Here is a 15,943-nt window from a genome sequence, read left to right as displayed (position 1 = left end):
GAGAGAGAGAGAGAGAGAGAGAGAGAGAGAGAGAGAGAGAGAAAGAGAGAAAGAGAGGGAGAAAGGAAGTCCACATGAGAGAAGAGGTTGGGCTATAGCAGAGGAGGGCTTTGATCAAGTCTGGGGGTAGGCCCAGGACGTTTTCCCTACACCACTCTGCTCTCCAAGTCTCTGTTGCAACAAAGATACTAATCCTCAGCAAAACACCCAAGGCATCCTTGTGGCACCATGAAGGGGTTAATCCAAACTTAACTTAAGCCCATGGTCTTAAAACCATATAAACCAACCATTGCTATGAGGGAGGCCCCCAACTCTGATGATACTGATTTAAGGTTCTCTGGAGGAAAAAAACTTATAAATATGGTAAGAGTGGAGAATGCCTGCCCACACACACATGCCAGGTATATCCAGTGACCAACAACAATAACCAGGTAAACAAAAAATGAAAAGAAAGAAAGAACCCTGAATATAGGGAAAGAAAACCAATAAAAAACAATTTAAAACAAAGATCCATAATATGGCCTAATTGGAAATCCAAAATTTACTAGAAAAATTTATATAGCAAAAGATAAAAGGACATTGACTGGCTTGTGTGAATTACAACCTGGGTTCTGATTTAACTTTAGTATCTACAGAAATTCACCAATTGGCAAACTTTCATAGTTTTGACCAATATTATGGCTAAAATTACAGTTATAGCTTGGAATCCCACTAAAGTTAAACATGGTATCCTCCATAATCAGGGATTTAGTTAAGGGAGTTACTGAATATAAAGTAGAAGACAAATAAGTATGCCTTACCTTAACTATAAGAATTTTTGTCTAGCTTAAATTCCTATGGTTATAACACTCATTGCCCTAAAATATCATAGTGGGCATGGACACTCTGACCCAATAAAAAATAAGTGAAAATTAAAATTAAGTTTTTAACACTTACATATGGGCTTAACAAAATAAGAACCCATGACCCACCCTTCCATTCCCTACCCCACCAACCCCATTAAAATAGTTAACATGATTCAATGTAATCTAAAACAAGGTCTTCAAGGATTAAAAGCTTGTTATATAACAGGTAATGAGTGAACCTTTCCCTGATCCCACTGCTATTCCATTTAACAGCCTTATTTGGCCTGTTCTTAAATCTGTATTAAATGAATGGTGGCCTATAGTGGATCGCTGTGACCATAATGCCATGGTTCCATTCCATTAAGGCCTCTACACCCAACAACCTAATAAGTGAAATTGCCGATTCCATCCAATCAGCAACTGGTAAATATTTTACCACTATAAATTTGGCTAATATGTTCTGTTCAATGCCTATTTCAACAGCCTCTCAGCCACAGTTTGTCTTTACCACTAAAGGGACACAATACACCTTTGCAAGGAATAGCCACAGGATACCTCAACAGCCTTACCATTGTACACAGTCTTTACAGGCAAAATCTTAACTATAGTAACCTTTCTCCAGGAGCACAGATATGACATTATTTGTTTGACATACTCATTAAAGATACAAGAGTCACAAAGGACTCACAAAAAGGGGTAAGTTATTGTCCCACACATAGTGCAAGGCTCTCCTACCTCCATTAAATTCCTTCAAGTGGGGCACCTGGGTGGCTCAGTCAGTTGAGTGTCCACCTTTGGCTCAGGTCATGATCTTATGGTTCATGAGTTCAAGTCTGTGTCAGACTTTGTGCTGACAGCTCAGAGACTGGCACCTGCTTTGGATTCTGTCTCCCTTTCTCTCTGCCCCTCCCCTGCTCACACTCTGTATGTGTGTGTTTGTGTGTGAAAAACAAATAAACATTAAAAAAATAATAAAAAAGTAAAACAGCTACTCTTAATTGAGTCTTTACTTACCTAGGTACTACATTGCTCTATATACATTATTTTATTTAGGGTCAGGTGAGGTGGGGTGGGAATTACACCCATAATTCACATGAGACAGCTGAAATGGAGTCTTTCAAATATTAGGAACTTGCTTTAAATTGTTACATGTGATTCCAAAACACAGGCTTTTAATCATTTCATTGTGTTGCCTCCCTTCTAGAGTCATAGACTCCTGTAAGTTTATAAGAGATTAAACAGCATAGAAATGCCCAGAATTATAAAGTTAGGGACCAGAAGCCACCTAAAATTCTCTATTCATCTGCCATATGCATGAATCACTTTATCAAGAATATTTTCTTTCTTTGAACCTCATATTCTCCATAGTGTTGAACCAAACTCAAAACGTTTTTCAAGTAATTCATCTAATATGAAAACTTTAATTCAATGTTGAATCTTAAAAATAAAAATCACAGGGGCACCTGGGTGGCTCAGTCAGTTAAGAATCCGACTCTTGGTTTCGGCTCAGGTCATGATCTCACGGTTTGTGGGTTCAAGCCCCACTCTGTGCTGACAGCATGGAGCCCACTTGGGATTCTCTTTCTCTCCCTCTCTCTGCACCTCCCGTGCTCACTCACTCACTCTTTCTTAAATAAATAAATAAACATTAAAAAAATAAAGATCATGTGATTGCAATAATATTTGCAAATTTGAATAAAAATTAATTCTTCTCTTTATCCTTCTAAGTAACTATCATATTATATATATATATATATGTATATATATATATATACACACACACACACACACACACACACACACAGTGTAATTATGTAATCTGTGAACATATACATTCAGATGTCTTAAAATTTTCACAGTAAAATGAAAGCAAATTTCTACTGCTGGTATAATCTCTATAATTACTTTTATTTTCAGGTGTGTTACTTTTACCTTCCACCTTATCTTACATTACAACAATTATCAGAAGTCACTGAAAATAGTAGGAGGTCAATATAAACTTTTATTTAAAGACCATAAGACTTCTTTTGGAGGGGTGTAATTTTAGACTATTTGTTTATTTTTGTTGTACTCTATATTTGTAGTTTTAGTTTGCATTTTGTGGAAAGACATTTTCTGATTTCAAAGGAGAGGAGGCCCGAAAGAATGCAACAAAAGAAACCCACTATTAGATTTCCTGGGGGTAATTGAGAATTGACTGCAAACGTGTTTACTGGGCCTTTCAGTCATTTTTATATAGTAAGACAAATAAATATGCATTTTACTGTAAAATTCTGAAGTCTCCCGTTGAAGCTATAATTATAACTTGGTGACCTTCTCCAAGCTGCTCTAGCTATGTACACCTTGGCTCAAAGATCCTTTAGCTCAGTAGCGGCTAAATGATCAGGCACTCTGCTTCATCCATCTGCTCTAACAGTGACCTCTCTGCAATTTTTTTATAAGCTTTGGATATTTTCTTTTTATAGCTTTGCCAACATAATCATAATGCATCCTGACACCAGACAGTGTAAATTAATTCCTCTTCTGTCTTATGAGCCACAGAGAAGAACTAGATTTTTCACCTTAACACTTGATTAAATTGTGGAAAGAAAGGAGACCAAAAAATGAGGTCTCTGGGAAAACCGTATCTCACCAATGCCAGCCTGGAGACTAAAAGTAAAAGTAAATTTAAAGCATATCAGCTCTTCCTAAGATTTTTTTTAACATATTAATAGGGTAGAAGGAGAGAAACTGAGGAAGAGAGGGAGCAAGGGTGGGTAAAAAGCCTATTTATCTAAAATTAATCTTATGCCAGATGAACTAGAGCAGTCTTTCCCAAACTTGCCTGCTCATGAGGCTTACCTGGGTAGTCTGTTAACAAAATAGACTAGAGCCTCTGATTCAGTGTGTCTGATACCATAGGTATTGCAAGCACCCAAGGGGATTCATGTTGTCACACAAACTTGGGAATGACTGAAGTGGAGTAAAGGTTTGAGGTCAGATTCTCTAATAATACACTAAAAAAACTACAAACATAAATCCATAAATTATTGGGCCTTAAGGTCTAACAGCATGTATTATCCAAAACAATGGTTGTTTTAGCAAAGGATACCAATGCATGTGCATAGCCTTAGAGAGCTATTCATCCAATTTCAGAGCTTATTAAAAATGTGCTTGTAGTAGATTAAAAATTAAATAAATCACAAAATTAACTTTTCCCAGAGCTGTTCTGGGAAAAGGCCATGATGATGGCCTTGGCTACATCAGCCAACCCCTGGACTTTTTCACTATTCATTCTAACAGCCAACCCTGAAGTCCACCACTAAGTAAGTTTAATATGTTTTTCAATAAATGTTCTGCATGGGTGACTTGTTTTACCCCTAAAGGACCATACTTCCTGGAGGCAGGAACAAACAGGTTCTAGGAGTAGATAATAGGTAGTAGTTGTTCAACGAGTGCTTTCTAAATGAACTCTACATTGATCTGATCTACCAATCCACATGATTTGTACATCCTGTCTGAGCAGCAGGGAGGCTTACGAACCTAAAAGCACTGTGTTGGAATTTTAAGTATTTGCATATTTATACCCTAGATCTGGAAATATTTCTGAACTAAGAAAGACATTTCAAGTCACCCTGCTACTCTGATCCATTTCACATCAGATTTCTCATTGTTATCCTTTGACATTTGATTAAGGATGCTAAAGAATTTTATATAGAAAAATTCAGGGCGTCTGGGTGGCTCAGTCCATTAAGCATCTGACTTCAGCTCAGGTCATAATCTCACAGCTCATGGGTTCGTGCCCTGCATCGGACACTGTGTGGAGCCTACTTTGGATTCTGAAGTCTCCCTCTCACTCTCTGCCCCTCCCCCACTCATTCTCTCTCTCTCTCTCTCTCTCTCTCTCTCTCTGTCTCTCTTAAAAATAAAGATTAAAAGAGAAATTCCCCCAAATCCATCATAATTAAAATAACTGCAGAAAATACTAAAAAGCCGACTCATTTGTAATCATCTGAAAATTAGTATAATTACAGACAGTTCTAAAGATCTTCACTGTATAGAAACATGGATGCATTGAAAATAGAAGACACAATTGTTCACCAAAGATTCTTTACCCTGGAAAGTTAGCCTGAGGGGCCAGAACATTCTGGATGATATTGACCAAGATCTTTTAAAGATCGTAAAAAACAATGGACTAAGAAAAAAGACAAGATTGAAGAAGATCTCACTTAATTCAACTAATATTTAGATGCTCATCTTCTGAATAAAAAAATCAGAACCAATCTTTTGAAACGTGATCAACATAAAACAGCTGTTTATAACAGGGCAAGTACTGAGAACGAATATATGAAGGCAGTGAAGTACAGGAGGTATTTCAGGATCCCATTAGAACACATTTAGAGCACAATCTCATTACAATAGTCATTACAGACTCTAGGTAATTGCAGGTTCTCCCAGACCAATGGCTCTGCACCCTTCACAGTTGTCCTTCATCAATTTTCTCCCCAGCCCCTGATCCTGCCATAGACCCAGTGTCCTCTTCCTCTTCATCCTATTCAGATTAGCTCTTGGAAAATATTTGCTTAATGCATTCACAGAAGTATGCTGTATGTATGGCTCTCTAGAAGAAAAACTCCAAAGTCTTAGACCAAAGAAGCAAATCATTAATGGTGGCACTTCTGCAAATTAGTTAATAGAAAAAGAGTGTTATTTGGCAAAGATGTGGGAAAGACTTTCTGGAATTATCAGCATTTTATCTTCTACCTATTTTTTAGGCTGGGGCAGTGGGGGTGGAGTCACACCTGTGTTTTCAGCACCAACAAATTACATAACATTGGGAAGATTCCTCAAGCGCTTTGAGCCTCAGTTTCCCTCGACCCTGTTCTATAATGCTTCCTCAATGATTAAACCCCTTTATTTTCCATTTTCAGTGTAGGCAAGAGAAACCAGATTTTTAGAGTTTTCTTTCTGGCAATTACGTAGCTTTTAGCTGTCACCTCTTTCACTGCTCCTATCTATACACAAATCTGCTTAAACCCATCTAAACTTCCCAATCACTCAGCAAAAAATAGCCAGGAACTAAAGAGGAAAGTAGTGATTAAAGCATATTCTAATTCACTTATAAGCATTTATAAGCCAATTTGTTTCACTTTTAAGACGTATGGACTAGATACATTTGTTGCAATAAACTCAAAACTTGGAATTTTTTGAGCTAGATAAACTTTACTAAAAATATATTTTACTTGCACTAAAAAGTGTAAGCTTAGAGAAAAACTAATCAGTATGTATATGATAGCTTTTGTTTCATTTGAATGAAGAATGTCCTTGTTCATGTCACTCTTGTGTCACCCGGAGACTGCTCCTGGGTCTTTCAGCCTCAGAAGAGATGACTCTTAAGTTCCAAGCTACATACTCCTCCCTGGAGTACTGAGGTTCCTGTAAACGTTGAAGCCTTGCATGTTGGGGACTGCAGGACAGTGACAATAATCATACATCACATTGTGTGGAGAGAGGAACATTCTAGCATTTTCAGAAGCCTCTATTACAGGTTTGGAAATAATAAAGACAATACAAATGTTCATCAGATCTTTTTATACCTACCAGCAAATCCTCTATGAAACCTGGAGGGAAAGCAGAGCTGCCTAATTTATGTTAACTTAAATAGTCTTTGTATTTTAAAATGTTATTAATTGCCAAGATTAAAATTCAAAACTTGTTTCCCAGTAAATTCTAGTTCAGAAGGCTTTCTGTAGTCTGAAATACCACGTTTCTTTGATGTATTTTTCAATTAAACTAGCCCAGTCATAACAAAGTATTTTCATTGAGTATTTCTTTTCCATAGTCATTTATTCAATTAAGGTCAAGTTGAGTGGCCATTTTACTGCTACGTTAATGCATGAGGTAAGTTCTTTCGAGTCTAAGAATCTCCTTTTCTTTTAATCCTTTCTGTAACTTGCCTCAAGATTTATATAGGGAACATACATTGAGACATTCTCATATACATAACAATAATTATAACTATAAGTAGAATTTTTGGTCTTTTTAAAACTGCATTTCTAAAATATTATCTGCACTCTGACACAATCTCTCCCTTTAATTTATTTTAATGGTAACCCTCATTTTTAAAATTGAAGGTAGTGATGGAAATATATGATTCAGCTCCTAATTGTATCACCATCTATAACTGTGGACAAGTGACTAATTTTTCATAACACATTTTTAATGACCTGTGAGGTTCAGAAGCTGGGTGAAAATTAATAAGTGCGCTTTCTGCATTTAAGGATATATAGAAATATTTCAATAGGCTAATTTTTAAAATTGAGATGTAACATTTTTCACAAGACACTCAAATGTCTATCTGACCTTCACCACAGCACCTCTGACTCATTTTTTTCCTATCGTACAATTTCATAGAATTGATGCAAAGTCAAATTAATCAATGCTACTAAAGACAGTCAAGAGAAAAAAAACAATTGACAATCCATAAGTAACTTGGAGAGACCTAAGAATTTTGGAGGTAGAAGGAACTTTAGTCATCAGCAAATAAATAAACAAAAATTAAACAAACTAACAAAAAAACAATCCTGATTTCAAAGATGAGGAAAAGGGGGCACCTGGCTGGCTCAGTAGGAAAAGCATGTGACCCTTGATCTCGGGGTTGTGAGTTTGAGCCCCAAGTTCGTGTAGAGATTACTCAAAAATTAAAAAATTAAAAAATTAAAAAAGAACAAAGATGAGGAAAAGGAGAGCAGATTGTTGGTATGAAGAAGACCTCATTAATTTCAGAATCAAGTCTAAACAGCATGTCACTAGACTTCTAGGCCAATATTTATCCCACAATAATGATGGATTCTAATTGTTTCAAGGATAAAACAATTTTTTTAACATCAGATCATCATTGGACATGGTGAATATAATTTGCAATATGAAAAGGCTGAGACTTCAGGTGTGTGTGGGAGAAGAATGTAAACCTTTTGCTATCCCATTCTATGAAGGTCAGGCCTTCATGTGCTTAGGGTGAGGTTTCTGATTGTAAAGTCTATTAGGGAAAGGCATGTCCATATCTTGACCTGTGCTGTGCTTTAGAAGTCAATCTATATTCTTCCAAGGCTCTGAAAAAAATCATTCTCCCCTTTGATTGAAAAGCCCTGGAGCACATTGTTAGGGTAGAGAAGGCTTGTTAAATAATAATCCTACCTTGAACTGATGAAATTCAACAATAACAGTTAGTTACTGTTGTAATTTTAAAATTATATTTATTGAGGTCTGAATTGCATAATAACTTCCAGGATATAAAATCATAACATGTGCTGATTTCCTTATGTGTAGGGAGAGGGATTCTAGCCTAGAGTCCAGGCAGGACAGGACTGAAGCAATCTTGCCTATGGAAGGAGGGTAGACACCTCAAACAAGGCTGGACAGTAAGGAGAGAGCCAACCAGTAGGGACACCCACAAATAGGCACAATTAATGGACTCTAGTAGAAATGATGTTGAATATCTAATGCTAGATGACCCATTTCTGCACTATAATTCTCTCATATCATCCTCCAGTCTTTGGTAAAGTTTACTATGTACCACAACCATCTTAGCGATATCTCTGCTTTGGGCAACAGACAGAGGACCCTGAGGACAATCCTAGTGTGATTTTGACTAGAGAGAGCTGCAGCAGCATCAAAAAGTTTTAGGAAACAGAAGGAAGTGGTGAGCAGAGAAACCAGAGCATCCAACAAGAAAAACTGACACGCAGCACTTAGGAATCTGAAGATTCTCAAAAATCTAGTTGTGGGGAAAAATAAAAGTTTGTATATCATGTAGTATGGGAGATACAACTAGTTTATTGAGGTTTAATGTAAGATGATGCTTCAAAGTTGAAGAATCTACATTTTTTAGATATCTGTTGATTGAGAAAATATAGAACAGATGAAAAGATACTATGAAATACATATTGCAAAGCAATTAATTCTCATTTTTATAAGAATACTCTATATACATTTGGAAAATGGTAATGTATATGGTATGTGACAGTATTTATTTGAACACAGATACATACATATGGCTCATAAACCCTCTAATAATTCTGTAGAATCCTAGCAGACCAGGATCCCCATGTTGATAAGCACTGGACTGCATCATAAATCCTTGCTCTAGTGGCCAAGAACCTGTCTCTTGTAACAACAAGAACTTTAATCTCTAATATGTAAGACTTCTTCCACCTACTTTACTTCCTCCCTTTGTCCATTTAGAATTACAGGTTATTCAAACTAAAGACTTTCGTTGAGCACTCATGTAATCCAATCCTTTCAGTTGGCTTTGTGAGACTGAAAGCTAGACAATCACGATGGTCAATGTTCATAGATAATTCCAGGGGGTCTCACCAATATATCTGTAGAATAGATTGCAAAAATCTCTCATGCTAGATTCCATTCCACAGCCCAATCATTTGTTCAGTCCAGAGTCCTGGTAGCCTGTTTTGAGGACTGAAAACACCCCGCCACTTGAGAGCTATGGGCTCACACAGTAATGGCTTTCTTCACTTGGCCTTATCTAAACCTCAGTTGTTAGACTATGATAGTCAAATGGCAAAGAACCATTCTCGAGTGAAAAAAATAAAATATCACTCCTGAAAATTCGAAATTATTTTCAGCAAGTCTGGGATGGAAAATCTCATTTAATTAGCAAGTGCAATAAGATGTGACATTTACAAACTAATTATAACACATTTCCATTCTTCATTGGTACACGAAATGATGACATATTGTTCTTTTATAGTTGCCATTTCCAAGTTTTAATTGCTTTGGTTTAATTGGTTTAATCCAAAAAAATGTCAATTCAGTAATTACCACTATGCTGTTGGAATTAGTTTCATTTATTGTGCAAAAGAAAATTTGACTTCAGAAGGAGAAAAACAATTATAATATAATACCAGGGGAAATACTATATCATCGAGATATTTAAAACCAATATTGTATATAACTGAAACTTGGTTTATTTTACAGGAATAAAGAAAATGTTTTTTCTTTTCAATTTTAAATGATAATATACCAAATAAATAATCAAATATAAATTAATTAACCCAGAATCACATTCACTCCTTTATAAATTTATTAATTTGCTTGGAAAATATCTGCTGAGTTCCAATTATATGCCTGACAAATCAGTTCTAGAACTACCTTCTTGGAATCTAATAATGGGTGATAAAAAGAATAATCAACACAAATCCATGCATAAATACAAAATGTGATCTTAGATGAAAAATTAGTTTGTTTTGTGAGTGTACCAGAACCTGATTCATCGACAATATGAGCTATGAGAAAAAGGAGCTAGCTGTTTGGTATAGAGGTGGAAGAAGAGTATTTCATGCATAAGAGAAAAGCATAGCACATTTCAGACACTGAGGGATGGCCAGTGTGGCCTAAACACAGAGAAGAAGGTGGGAAATGGGCACAAGATTAAGTGGGTCGGTTAACAGGGGCTATATCATTGGGGCATGTTAAGAATTTGGTCTGTCCTAATGGCAATGGAAAGTCATTAAAGTTTTTGAAGCAATAGCATGATGATCAAAATTGAACTTTAAAAAGATCACTTTGGTGGCAGCAAACAGAACAGACTAGAAAAGAAGAGTGGATCCAAGAGATGAGTTTGGAGACAATTGCAGTATCCCAGGTGAGAGATAATGATCAGTCAGAAGGTAGAGTTTATGCCTTCAATTTAACAATCTATAAAGTCTAAAGTTATTTGTGTTCTACAAGTGACCTATTTTCACAGAATTACATGTGTCAGACTCAAAGGGAAAGCAGAGTGATACAATAGAAGGTATGCCTGCTTTAGAATGAAATACACCTGGTTTAGCTCTGGTCTGAACTTTTGGCTCCACTACTTATTAGCTAAGGGTCCTTATACAAAGCATTAAGCTCTCTGAGCCTCAGCTTTCACATCTTTTGAGTACATAATACTACCTCCCACAGCTGAGAAGACTAAGTGCGACGACGCATATGATATTCTCAGCGTGTGGAAGGCCAGTTAGTATGAAGAGCCCCAGGACAGATGATTTCATCCCCTCATGTTAGAGATCCTTGAATTCCTTTGAAACCTGTTCCTCCTCCTGGGTTTCTTTCTCAGTGAGCAGCACTAAAATCCACCCAGTTGCACAAATCAGAGCCCAGCAGGCATCCTTTTCCCTCACCTCATGACCATCAAGTCATATAAACTCCATTCTCTAAATAGTTCCTCAATTTATGGACTAACTGCTTTGCTCACTCTCTTTCACTAACCTAGTTAAGGTCATCAACATCACCAGATTGGATTATCCCCTTCACAAATCATCCTGCCTCAGTTTTGTTTCCTTTTCCACTCTTCATGCCAGCCACACAAACCTTACTATCTTAGCTCTTCAACTACTCTCCTTAAGCCAGGACAAAGTCACCTGGTTTCTTAGCATGACTAACAACACCCTGCAATGATCTACACTCTGCTTACATCCCAGCCTCACCTCTTGCTGCTCCTGCCCCTGTGGTCCAGCAGCTGAAGGAAACTGCTCCTCACTCAGGACTCGTAGAACTCAGAAATACACTCCCTTCACCTCAAGACTCAGGCTGATGGATGAATGCAGTTCCTCCTGGCTGGAGCACCCTTCTTCGAAAGCTTCTCTTCACTGGATCAATACCTACTCAAAACTGAAACCTTGCTTCAGATGGACCTTTGGGAGGCACTTTTCCTCTACCTGAAAGTATCCCAAGAGTATAGGACAGCCTAAACTTAAATTTCATTATTTGAATGAATTGAGTGAGCAGTCAAGTGGCGCTTGGCGAAGTCAATGGGGCTCACTGAATTGGCGAAGGTCACATAAGTTGTGATTGGTAGTGTGAAAAGAAAACCCAGGTTTCCTGCTACAGATTGTAGTATGCCTTTCTTTCCATCATGCTGACACCTACCTTTATTAATTTCTGATTGCATTAGCTCTCTTCATTAAGCCTTAGAAACATTCTCTTCATGTGCTTGCAAAATGTTGCACATTTATACTGTGGGTTATGATTTTTTCACTCAAAACAGACCAATGTCACTTCCTTTTCCAAGATTTCTTTGACTTTCCTGAAGTGGTAACCGTGGTTCCCATAACACTCTCAAGCACTCCTGCAGATTTTTTACAGTCATCTCCTTCCCCATGATATTGTAAGCTCTTCTGAAAGTAGGACAATCCTAGATTCATTTTACATCTCTGGTACCCAAGGCTGTTCTTGGAACACAGTAGTACTTAATATTTGTTGAACTTAATGGTACTCCAAAGCTAAACAGTGTCCAAACAAGGGCAACTAATATGAGATAAGTTATGCCAAGAAAAAGGTGATGCAAGAGTAAGAAGACAGGCAAAAACAGTGATGGCTCTGCCATCTAGAGATAGAGAGTGTAAGAAAAAGCAGATGGCTCTGGCTAAGATAAAGAATCAGGAAGGCAACTGGGAAGATGGGGCCACTGCTGAACAGGCTGCCTCTCCTGGGGAGTACCTTCAGTCCCGCAGTGGCCTTCCTGCCTCTTTGTATTCAAGATAGAGAACTAGAGATGGAAAGGAAGAAGCTGTCACTTTCAGAGAGCTGAAAAGTAGGAAAGCTGACTCATATGGCACTTTCTATGCCTGCTGGGAAGCCTAAAGCCAACACTAGAGTAGCTGGTATCACAGGTTTGAAATGGCAGAATCAAAGTCAACTAATTGTAATGGAAATGGAACTGAGCTAGGGGCAGAAATCCAAGTGTTGGTTCTAATCTTGCCCTGTGGCCTTAGGCAGACTTTTGAGCCTCATTTTTCACCTCTGTGAAATCAAATATTTAAACTAGATGGTCTCCAACAGCCCTTTTTCATTTAGGGATTGTGCAGTTTATGGGATTGGCTCCTGGATTTATTTAAAGTAGCTACATAACCAAGGTAGAGAAGACTGTCAATATGATTAATTTATGCAAATGCAGACATCCAAGCTCATCTCTTCACTCCTGAAACTTGAACTAGACCAGTTGAAGCATTAACCCATTATGATATCCCCTCATCCACATATGGGAGGCACAGCCATAAGCTTTATCAATAAAAAGTTACAGATGTGGTGGGGCTGTAAAGCAGTGGTTTGCAAATACCCAAATCAGTATGGCAACTTGTTTAAAACACAAGTTACAAAGCCTTGCTCCAGATCTACCAAATCAGAATCTCCAAGATGGAGCCCAATATGTTTATATTTTTATATACTTTTTTTTTTTTTACCTTTTATAAACCTCACATGTGATTTGATAATTAGCTAGTTTGTGGCTCATTTTTAAAGGAAAATTAGTGTTTCTCAAAGGGTAGCCTGTAGATCATTTTCATGTGAATTATCTAGGATGCTTGTTAAAAATATCTGGGAATGTAGCCAACAATCTCCATTCTCACTATTCTTTCAGTGATTTTACAAAGAGCTTTTTTACACACTGACAAATGAAATCATTATGTGGGTAAAACCTCAAAGTCTATGAAAGAATATAGTAAAGATAGGAAATTATGATTGCAGTATATGTTTATCTCAGTATTATTATTATTATTACTATTTATATTGCATTGTTTCATCATCATTTCATCTAATCCCCATAACAAGCCTATAATATAAGCATTTTAACTTCATATTACTTACAAATTGAAGCACTAGAGAATTCAGGTAGCTTGCTCCAACACATAAGATTCATAATATGGGTGCATTGGAACAGAAAATTAATGTCCTGGAACTAGGAAACAACTTATATTGCAACAGAATGTGTAATTAAGATCTCAGTACACATTTTAATTAAACAATTTTCTGAGATCTTATCTGATGAAGCAAGTTAGAAATATGTCTCAGTTCCTATTGGTTGGTTTTATTAGCTACTACACAAATGTTAATGCCATTATAATAATCATAGATTACACAAGATAAAATGACTATTAACTACTAAGCAACAACGTTTCAGAGATGTCCTAGAATCATAAAACGATCTAAGGTAGTCATCATTTCTAGTCAACAACCTTCAAACACAAATATTTACAGGTGAGAAGTCCAGAAGTATGCTAAGGTCTTACCCACCTAGTAAAGAACTCACCTAGCTCTAAACCTTAGTTACCTGACTGCTTCATTAATCTGTCTTTACTCCAGGGGCCCTAGACTCTGTACTCCTTGACTCAGTGTGCCAACTACTTGCCTTAATGCTAGAATAGGATTACATGAGACTTCAAATATCTTTCAAGGAATAAAATATTAAATGCTGTTACTACAGATACATTTTTAGGACAAAGCTTTTTTTTTTTTTTTCCACATTGAGTCTTATCAATTTATCTAAGAAAATATTTGCTTGTGAAAAGATGTGTTTGTCTTTACCTCTTGGTAAACTGAAACAGAAAGGGTCTCCCAGATTCCCTGTTCCTGAGTTGGCCAGTTTTGAATCTGGCATTTCAGAAACTGAATGAACCTTAGTAATTTTGATACCTAGCATTTATTTTACAAAAAAATTCACTGAAAATGTAAATAGAAAATACGAAGTCATCCAAAGCCATGTAAATTTTAACAGAATACAAATTCTCTTTCCTGTGTTCACACCCTACACTTTTCCTCTTCCTTCCCATTGATGTTACAGACTTTCTAAAATATGTGGATACACAGGTATTTTCACAAAGGGGAAAAAGTAACAAAAATGACATAAAAAAAGAGAAATTGTCAAAAAATAAATCAAACATTCACTTGCTGTAGATAGACTTGATGAAGATATTCTGATTGAGATTTGGTTTCTTTGTTTCATTTTGTAAGAGGTGATTATTTGCGTGCTTTACTTTCATTCAAATTTTGCATGCCAACTCAGATTGCATAGCTATATCCTGTCAAGTGTTTTCCTGAAGGAGCCATTTCTTCCACAAAATCAATATCTAATTTTCTAAATAAAGAAGAAAAGGATACTTACAAGTCTCAGATTAAGATATGCTGTTATTTCTAAGAGGTTTAGGAAGAAACTGATAAACTTTCTTTCCTGTAAATTAATAAAAAAAAAAGCTATTAAGAACCAGAAAAAGTATAAATTCAGTTAGACTAATAAATTTAAAGATTTTGTCTGTGCTTTATTTTTTTTAAATAGAGTTACAACTGGTAAACGCCATGACTTGCCTGACTTCTTGTGAAAAGCAGAACCTCTAATTCTACAATAAATTTTTCTGTTAAAAGTCAAAATGGCTTCATTTCAAATAACAGGTGTTAGTACCTAGGATTGCCAGCTACAATTACTGCATCAGTGCTATTAGGGATTAATGTCAAGTTGAGAAAGTCATCATCTAAAAATGACAGGCCATTACAACAAATGCTTGTAGGCATAGAAACATGACTGCAAGCAAATACTTGGCATGACCACACCTTTGGGAAATTGTAAAACATAGGACACTTTTCCAGTATGACTGTAGAAATATTTTTTACATTTCTTAAGTGCCCTGAGGCATTGGACCAATATTCCCACTACCTAAATGGAGACCAGTGGAAAGAATTCAACCATCTTGCTCCTAGAAACAAAGATAAACAATGTACATTCTTGTTCACAGAAAGGGGCCTGTATCTCAAGGTTGAGCACCTGACACAAGATGGGTCAAAAATAATTGGGACATGAACCATCAGTATTCACACTGGCCACTGATAGCAGAAGGGCACTTTGCAAATTCCCTCCACCATACTCCCTCTGCCCTCAGCCAGCCTACCATTCATTCTTCCTCGACTACAGCAACAACATCCTAAATGACTCTTCGCATTCTTGCTTCCTGAAACTCTGTTCTTTACAGATGTCAGATAGAATTATGTCAAAGTAAATGTGCTCATGGTCATTCTAGAATTAATCCTTCATAGCCTTTCCATCATCTACAGGATCAAGTTGGCCCCAATATAACTCTCCCTCATTTTCACCCAGGTCCAACCTGCATGAATCCTAAAGCTCTGAAGTCATACCCAGCCAATGGCACCCCTGTGCCTTGTTTATATTGTCACCATGACCGAGGTTTTTTGCCCTCAATCCCCTCCCCATCCCGTGGCTAGCATATATTCAACCATCCAGGGTCAACTTAGGCGCCCCTTTTCCAGACTTCTATGTTCCCTCCCCTTTG

At 36.9% G+C, this 15,943-nt stretch overlaps 1 protein-coding gene across 11 annotated transcripts in view; it reads right to left on the bottom strand.

Annotated features, from left to right (window-relative positions):
• Positions 1-15,943, bottom strand: part of PKIB (cAMP-dependent protein kinase inhibitor beta) — a 175,049-nt gene that overhangs the window by 25,406 nt on the left and 133,700 nt on the right. For 10 of the 11 annotated variants that reach the window (XM_049654283.1, XM_049654281.1, XM_049654284.1 and 7 more), the window contains one exon: positions 14,767-14,832. The exons of the other annotated variant lie outside the window; for it this stretch is intronic. The gene's annotated coding sequence lies outside the window, so the exon portion shown is untranslated. The remainder of the gene's footprint in view (positions 1-14,766; positions 14,833-15,943) is intronic. 11 annotated transcript variants of the gene reach the window in all.

The sequence above is a fragment of the Panthera uncia genome (assembly GCF_023721935.1).
Source record: "Panthera uncia isolate 11264 chromosome B2 unlocalized genomic scaffold, Puncia_PCG_1.0 HiC_scaffold_24, whole genome shotgun sequence".
In the NCBI taxonomy this organism is placed as follows: domain Eukaryota; kingdom Metazoa; phylum Chordata; class Mammalia; order Carnivora; family Felidae; genus Panthera; species Panthera uncia.
This window is presented reverse-complemented; position numbering and strand designations above follow the sequence as displayed.